This window comes from Piliocolobus tephrosceles, chromosome 5 (genome assembly GCF_002776525.5).
Source record: "Piliocolobus tephrosceles isolate RC106 chromosome 5, ASM277652v3, whole genome shotgun sequence".
NCBI classification, from domain to species: Eukaryota; Metazoa; Chordata; class Mammalia; order Primates; family Cercopithecidae; genus Piliocolobus; species Piliocolobus tephrosceles.
Window position 1 is genome coordinate 87,704,511 of NC_045438.1, and position 6,218 is coordinate 87,710,728.

At 41.7% G+C, this 6,218-nt stretch overlaps 1 pseudogene across 1 annotated transcript; it reads right to left on the bottom strand.

The window, feature by feature from the left end:
• Nucleotides 1–3,814: 3,814 nt before the first annotated feature.
• LOC111538044 lies at nt 3,815–5,604 on the bottom strand (annotated as a pseudogene). The gene has a single exon (XR_003309465.2). The product of XR_003309465.2 is annotated as a myotubularin-related protein 14 pseudogene (transcript).
• Between the last annotated feature and the right edge of the window lie 614 nt (nt 5,605–6,218).

Below are 6,218 nucleotides of genomic sequence, written 5' to 3' on the forward strand. Positions count from 1 at the left end.
ATTGTTACCCTTGGCTTTCTTGTGTCTCCAGCAGTATTTTTCTTAGGAATGTGTTAATAGCTGTAAAAATTTTAACACGTCTTCAAGTGCCTCTCATGTTAGGAGATTCTTCTTAGTTGTGGGAAAAGTTGTTGTCAGATTGCCTGGTATTTAAGTGAAATCAAAATGTTTCTGACAGGTTGATTATGCTCTTTCTTCAAATGCCCTGTCTTTTCAGAGTATGCAGCCAGAAGCTTCAGAGGGAGAGACATTTTTCTTGCCAACCCCATTTCCTTCAGTCCTCAATCACTCCCCAGAAAGTTGGTCTCAAAAGACTGTTAACTTCAGGAAAAGTTAGGAAAAGATTTGGGTGTTTTCAGTTTCAAGATAGTGTGGAGTTTGGCCCTTTTGTAAAGAGGTTCTTTGCTCTGGTCACCAAACTTCTTTACCTTTATGTTTTGTTTGAAGAAACGAGAACATTTAAGTAACAAATACATAGTGTGTTATGTAGAAGGCAGTTCCAGAAGTTGAGAGCCAAGTGTGCAAATATAGGAGGAAGATTCCTAAAAATTGCTATTACAGTTTTTGTTACCCCAAAATTTATTAATTATTTAATGCAAATAAAAGATAGAGGAAAGGAGGAACATGAATTCATCTAAGATTACATATTCCTGAGTGTTATATTGAAAGAGAAAACTGGCTCTGAAAGTGGGATACCCTTGCTTTGAGAGAAAAATTGAGCAAAGCCGTTCTTCCCCTATCTGCCTTGCTGAGTTTTCTCTATAATGTTTCCTGTTCGAATGTCCACATGCTTCCTTTCTAACACCTCCCCTTTCTTTCTTGTTCTAGAGAGAGAGCAACAATAGGATGGAATGTATAAAATCCTTCCCCAGAGCAAGCTTCTCCCACTTATTGAAAGGCTTTATTTTTATATAGCCTCTGGAAGCCAGACAAAGTATTACTTAGAAAGCGAGCCTCACAGGGCAGCTCTGGAGAGATCTTAGGGCTGTGTTCATAAGCTCAGAAAGAACAAAGTTTATGCTTTAGGCCGCTAGACCATAAGCTCTTTGAGTTCAATTTTTATCTTCATTGTATTTCAAGAACTGTGCAAGTATCTGGTACCTGGAATATGCTCAATGAATGTTTGAATAAAGATTAAAAACCCTGAATGGATTGATATGGATCTGAATCTTTTTTATATCTCCAGCTCTGTTCTAATGGATGGCTTTTCCTGGAGCTATATAAATAGACATCTTGGAAAGTGGATTTCATTTTCTAAGCCAGGAAGCAGGTTACACATAGAGATGGACATCAGTGCTTTCTATTTCAAGAATAAAGGTAAGTCCAAAGAAAAAAAAGCACCTCTAAATCAAGTGTTTATATTCTAATCAAGAGGTGAAGTTCGGTGCATGGGATCTTGGTTCATTTGGTATCCCTAAGTAACACAGAAACAAACAAAAGTTAATATGTATTTTAAAAAGACTTTCATGCATCCACTAGTTTCCTTACAACCTGCCTCCAGAGCCTATTACAGTAACTTCTGTGGCCTTAGGCAGGCCAGGAAATAGTTTTAATTTGCTGAGGCCCTAAATTATAGACTATGTATTTGCAACTGTTTTGAACTAGTCAGTAAAGTAACAGTTTTCAACAGGTTTTAAAGGAGGCATTTCAGTTCACAAGTTAGAGTGTTTTAGATTATGTTGTTGCAAAATAAAATGAAATTTAGGTTTTTCTTCTCCTGAGGAGTGATATAATTGAGCAGCATCCAAGAAAAGTGAATAGTGCTCATTCTGTATGAAATTGCTCATCAGAACACATAATTTTTTCTTTTACTTTTTACATTTCTTTTGGCAACTATCAGTTGTAGCAGGTACTCAAACTAGCCCAATAAATTATGAGGGCTTTATCACAGTCAGGAGTAAACAAGTGTTCTCCATGAGATATATATTAGGGTAAATTATTCTCTCAAGAGCTGGAATCCTGTTATAAATACATATGGTGCAGACATGTATTAGTACATATGGTGCTGATAATCATCAAGGTGCTAATAAATGTACAACCAGAACAAACATTAATTAGATTGTAATACTTTAAATTCAATAATTAAATGTTATATGCTAGATATTTGTTTCATCTGAGCCCTTTGTCACATCAGTGTATAGTATACTCCTAAGTATTTTAAAACTTTTCTGTCACTGAAATTCATCTTTATGTTCCATCATCTCATGTTTTTTAGTGCCTAATAAGTGTTTGTTGAATATATGAATGGAGATCTGTGTTTTCTTCAGCTATGTATTAGAGGTTTGCTCCTCTTAAAACTATTCCTGCAATTCCAGGCATTCCCACAAGGGGAATAAAAGAGCTGCTGTAGTTTGGCTAACCCTGGAGGAGCATAACTAAGAAAGGAAGTAATGGTAACACGTTATTATTTTTTGAAAGAATCTAGCTACTCATTAATATATTCCTACAAATTAGATATGTTGGTAGGTAAGGGGTGAAATAAACACAAAAATATCTGTATTAAGATTTTTAAAAATGTTTGAACATAATATGTTAACTCTTACTCAAGTAGTACAATAACCACTAACTTTTATTCTGCTTTCTTCATTTTCCTCTCAAGATACTTAACAAAACAAGCCCTAGCTCTAATTTCTCTACAAACAGATTATTCTTAGATTATTCGCAGGTCGCTTTTAGCTTTAAAATTAAAACCCCTCCAGCAATTTTCCCCTGTTGTGTTACAAGATCTGTTGCTTCCCAATTACTTATTCAAGGATGTTTCCTATGGATGCTGATTTCCCCACTCAGCCTCTGCTTTCAGACTTCTACTCATCTCTATTCATTCCCTCTGAAAGGAAGTACAATGTGTTTGTTTTTAATAATATTCTAGACTTTCAAGATAATATAAAAAGTGATAGCCTTTGTTAAGCTTGGGAACTATGTCTTCTTAATATAATTTAAAGGGAAAAAATCTCCGACTAAATATTATTTTTTCAATGCATAATTCCCAAAGTGATATAATGAAAGAGCTTTAATAGATCCTCTAGCACTATCTACTTGCTGTTTTGTTGTAGATTATCCAAATCAGTTTTAGATTGAATAAATAAGATGGTTTTACTTTCTAGTTTCTATATCAGGCATTAGTCATAATATTATTTTGTTCTATAATAAGCCAAGTAAAAAAAGCTTTTCCCATGGGTCCCAGCTTCAGTTAGTCACAATATCACTGAACCTTAGTTTAAAATTTTTGTTTAAAGTGCCTACAATGTCTCAGGTGCTACATTAACATTAAAGTCTGGGAATACAGTGATAAACAGGAAGACAAAGTTCTGACTCCCATGGAACTTGAATCTAGTGGAAATTAAGTAACAGAAAAATGGGAATAATACCAACCTCACAGTTAAGTTTTAAGGATTAAAATGAGATAATTTATATGAAATTGCTTTGCAAGCTCTGTAACATTAAATATTAGATATTATATTAACTTGCATGACTTTTAGAAGAATCTAATGGTGAAAAGAAATGTGAGTATATGTGTTTTATATATATATATATATATACATTTTGGCTGTTCAAAAAGACTTTGATTTTATTTTGTGATCTGTGTCAAACTGCCTCATTCTCAGTGCAGGTGATCCCTCCTCCCCAGGAAACAAAAATTGAGAGGTAGGGTCTTTGTGAAGTCATGGCTTCCACAAGGCCCCAGGGAAACCCCACACAGTTCTGAGAGTTGATGGGAATCCCAGCAAAGACGGGGTGGGTGGGAGACAGTGACAAGGGGTGGTGGTCACCAGTCAAGAGGCTGGGGGTTGGAAAACCCTGTCTTTGGCCTTGCTCAGCTTTGGGGCTGCCATGTACATGATGGAGATGGGGGAGTGAAATTTCCCCTGACCTGGAAGTACCCCTTTGGCCAGGCATGGCTTTGATTCTGCTGAGGGCTCAGCTGAGAGAGGAGCAGGAAACTGTCATGGGCTGGCTTCTTCACAAGGCATTTGCTGCTGATGCCCCGGAGTCCGACACCACGGGCAAACTGCTCCAACAGGCCCCCGATGGCACCAGAGGGACTGGGGGCTACTGCCGGAAGCCCCACCGTGCTGCTGTAGGCAGCCAAGAAGGCTGAGCGCACCTCCTGCAGCCGAGTCTCTCGATCACTCAGGGCTGCAAGCCAAACTGCCTGAGTCGGCGCTCCTGCTGGGACCAACTCCACGGCCTCATAGGTGAAGCTCTCAGTGGCTCCTGGGGAACTCTCCATGACCAGGGAGAAGTCGCTGCCAAGGCTGGTGGTGCTGCCACGGTCCTTTCGTCTCAGCATACAGATGTCTTCCAGGGTGAAGCCTCCATCCCGGGCTGGCAAACTCTTCCTCCTCTGGGTCTTCAGAGCAGAGAACTCCTCGGAGGTAATATGCTTCAAAAAATTGAAGCAGAAGAAGAAAATCTCCTCCCCTTTGCTGAGCCGATCTATCAACATGTGCCCAAAGAGGAACCAGTCATAGGCCACAGTGAGGTAGAGGATCTCAGCAGGCTTCAGGGACGTGTGGATGAGCCCATCAGCCCACAAGGAAAGGCGCAGGAGGGAGATGAAGAGGGGGGTCCGATCCCAGCCTGAGATACGGTGTACCAGCAGCCCGCTGTCATCATCGCTGTTAACTAAGGAAAGCAGCAGCTTCAGGTAGTTTTGTGTTTGTTGCACCAGGTCCCAACACTGACACTGGCTCCAGTCAATGTTCAGAGAGTGAGTCAGGAAGTCAGGGATGCTCAGTGGGGCATCAACATAGTCCTGCTTCCAGTTAAATATGAGCCCTTCTGCCATGTAATCCCGATCTTTATATTCCTTGAAAAATTCACAGCCTGGATACGGGATGGAGAGGAGAGTGAAGTCGGCATAGCGCTGGGCTTTGTCCACCTTCTCAGAGGAGATTACATTCATGCCAAACTTCACCTTCTTGTTCTCCACCATCAGGTCACAGATGTATTTGACTGACAGGTATCGAAGCAGCTTGATGTCATAGCCTCTGACCTTATCAAAAACATGCGTGTCACCACTTCGAAGAGCACAGTCCTCCTCCGTGACGTCCTCCACATCTGCCCAGGCATCATCTGCACCCCCTGAGAAAAAATAGTTGTAGCCTGAGCGTCCATACAGCTCTCCCCATCCAGCCAGTGTGGCCGACCTGCAAATGTGCTTGCCCTTGAACAGGATTACTGGGCAGACAAACCGTCCTCTGCACCGGGCCATCTTGCTGCGGTGGATGAGGTCTTGCAACTTGCTCACCTGTACGGTACTCTCAAACGTGTCTTTCTCCTTCTCAGAACTCTCATACTCCAGGAACACGATGTGCCGGGGATAGTGGCCGCAGTTATCCCCGTTCGTGTTTGGAATCACGCTGAAACAGTAGTCTCGGCCAAACAGCTCCAGACATCTCTTCTCAATGCGCTCAACCTTAGAGCCGCCGGTCCCACTGCCGTCCTTGGCCCGGTACTGAGTCCGGGAAAACTCCTCCAGCAGCTCCCCAAGCCCCGGCTCCTGCGGCTGCGGGTTGCCCGAAAAGGCCGAGGACCCCGCCGAGGCGGTGGCGGCGGCAGCCCGAGCGCCGGCCATGGCCCAGCCAGGCGTCCCGTCAGTGTGCCTCAAGCCGGCCCATTGCACCTGCCTGCACCAACTCCGACACCAGAACCTCCGGAACCGCCTCAGCCACCGCCTTCTACCTCCACCTATGTGTTATATATTTATTTAAAAGATGAAACTGATCCTTAGAGAGGTGTTATGATCTGCCGCAGGCTACACTACTTGAAGAGGTACCACTGGGTTTGAGCTTAGGTTCTTCAACACCTGATTCAGGCTTTCTCACATTCTCTGAACATTTAGGACTCTGTAGCCTATTCTATCAATCTTTACTGGTTAATTAAACATGCATATATTTCATTCTTATTTATGTACATGTGCCGCACATACTTTGTTGTTTTGGCAAAGCAGTCTGCTTCCAGAGGCTGCAACTTCTAGAAGCAGACTGGGTACTGTCCATGCTCATGGGCTCTTTGTTTTATAATTTGTCAAGTGAATATGATAGATTTATAGTCCAAATTGGGTTCATGTAGTAAAAATCAATTGCTGTTCTCTATGTTTCAAAATATTCAGAGCATAGTTGGAGTGCCACTGTATATAAAACTCTGGGTTAGGTGATTTTGGTGGGGGGGGGGTTACAAAACAAATAATATTTTTTTCTTTTCTTATTGTATTT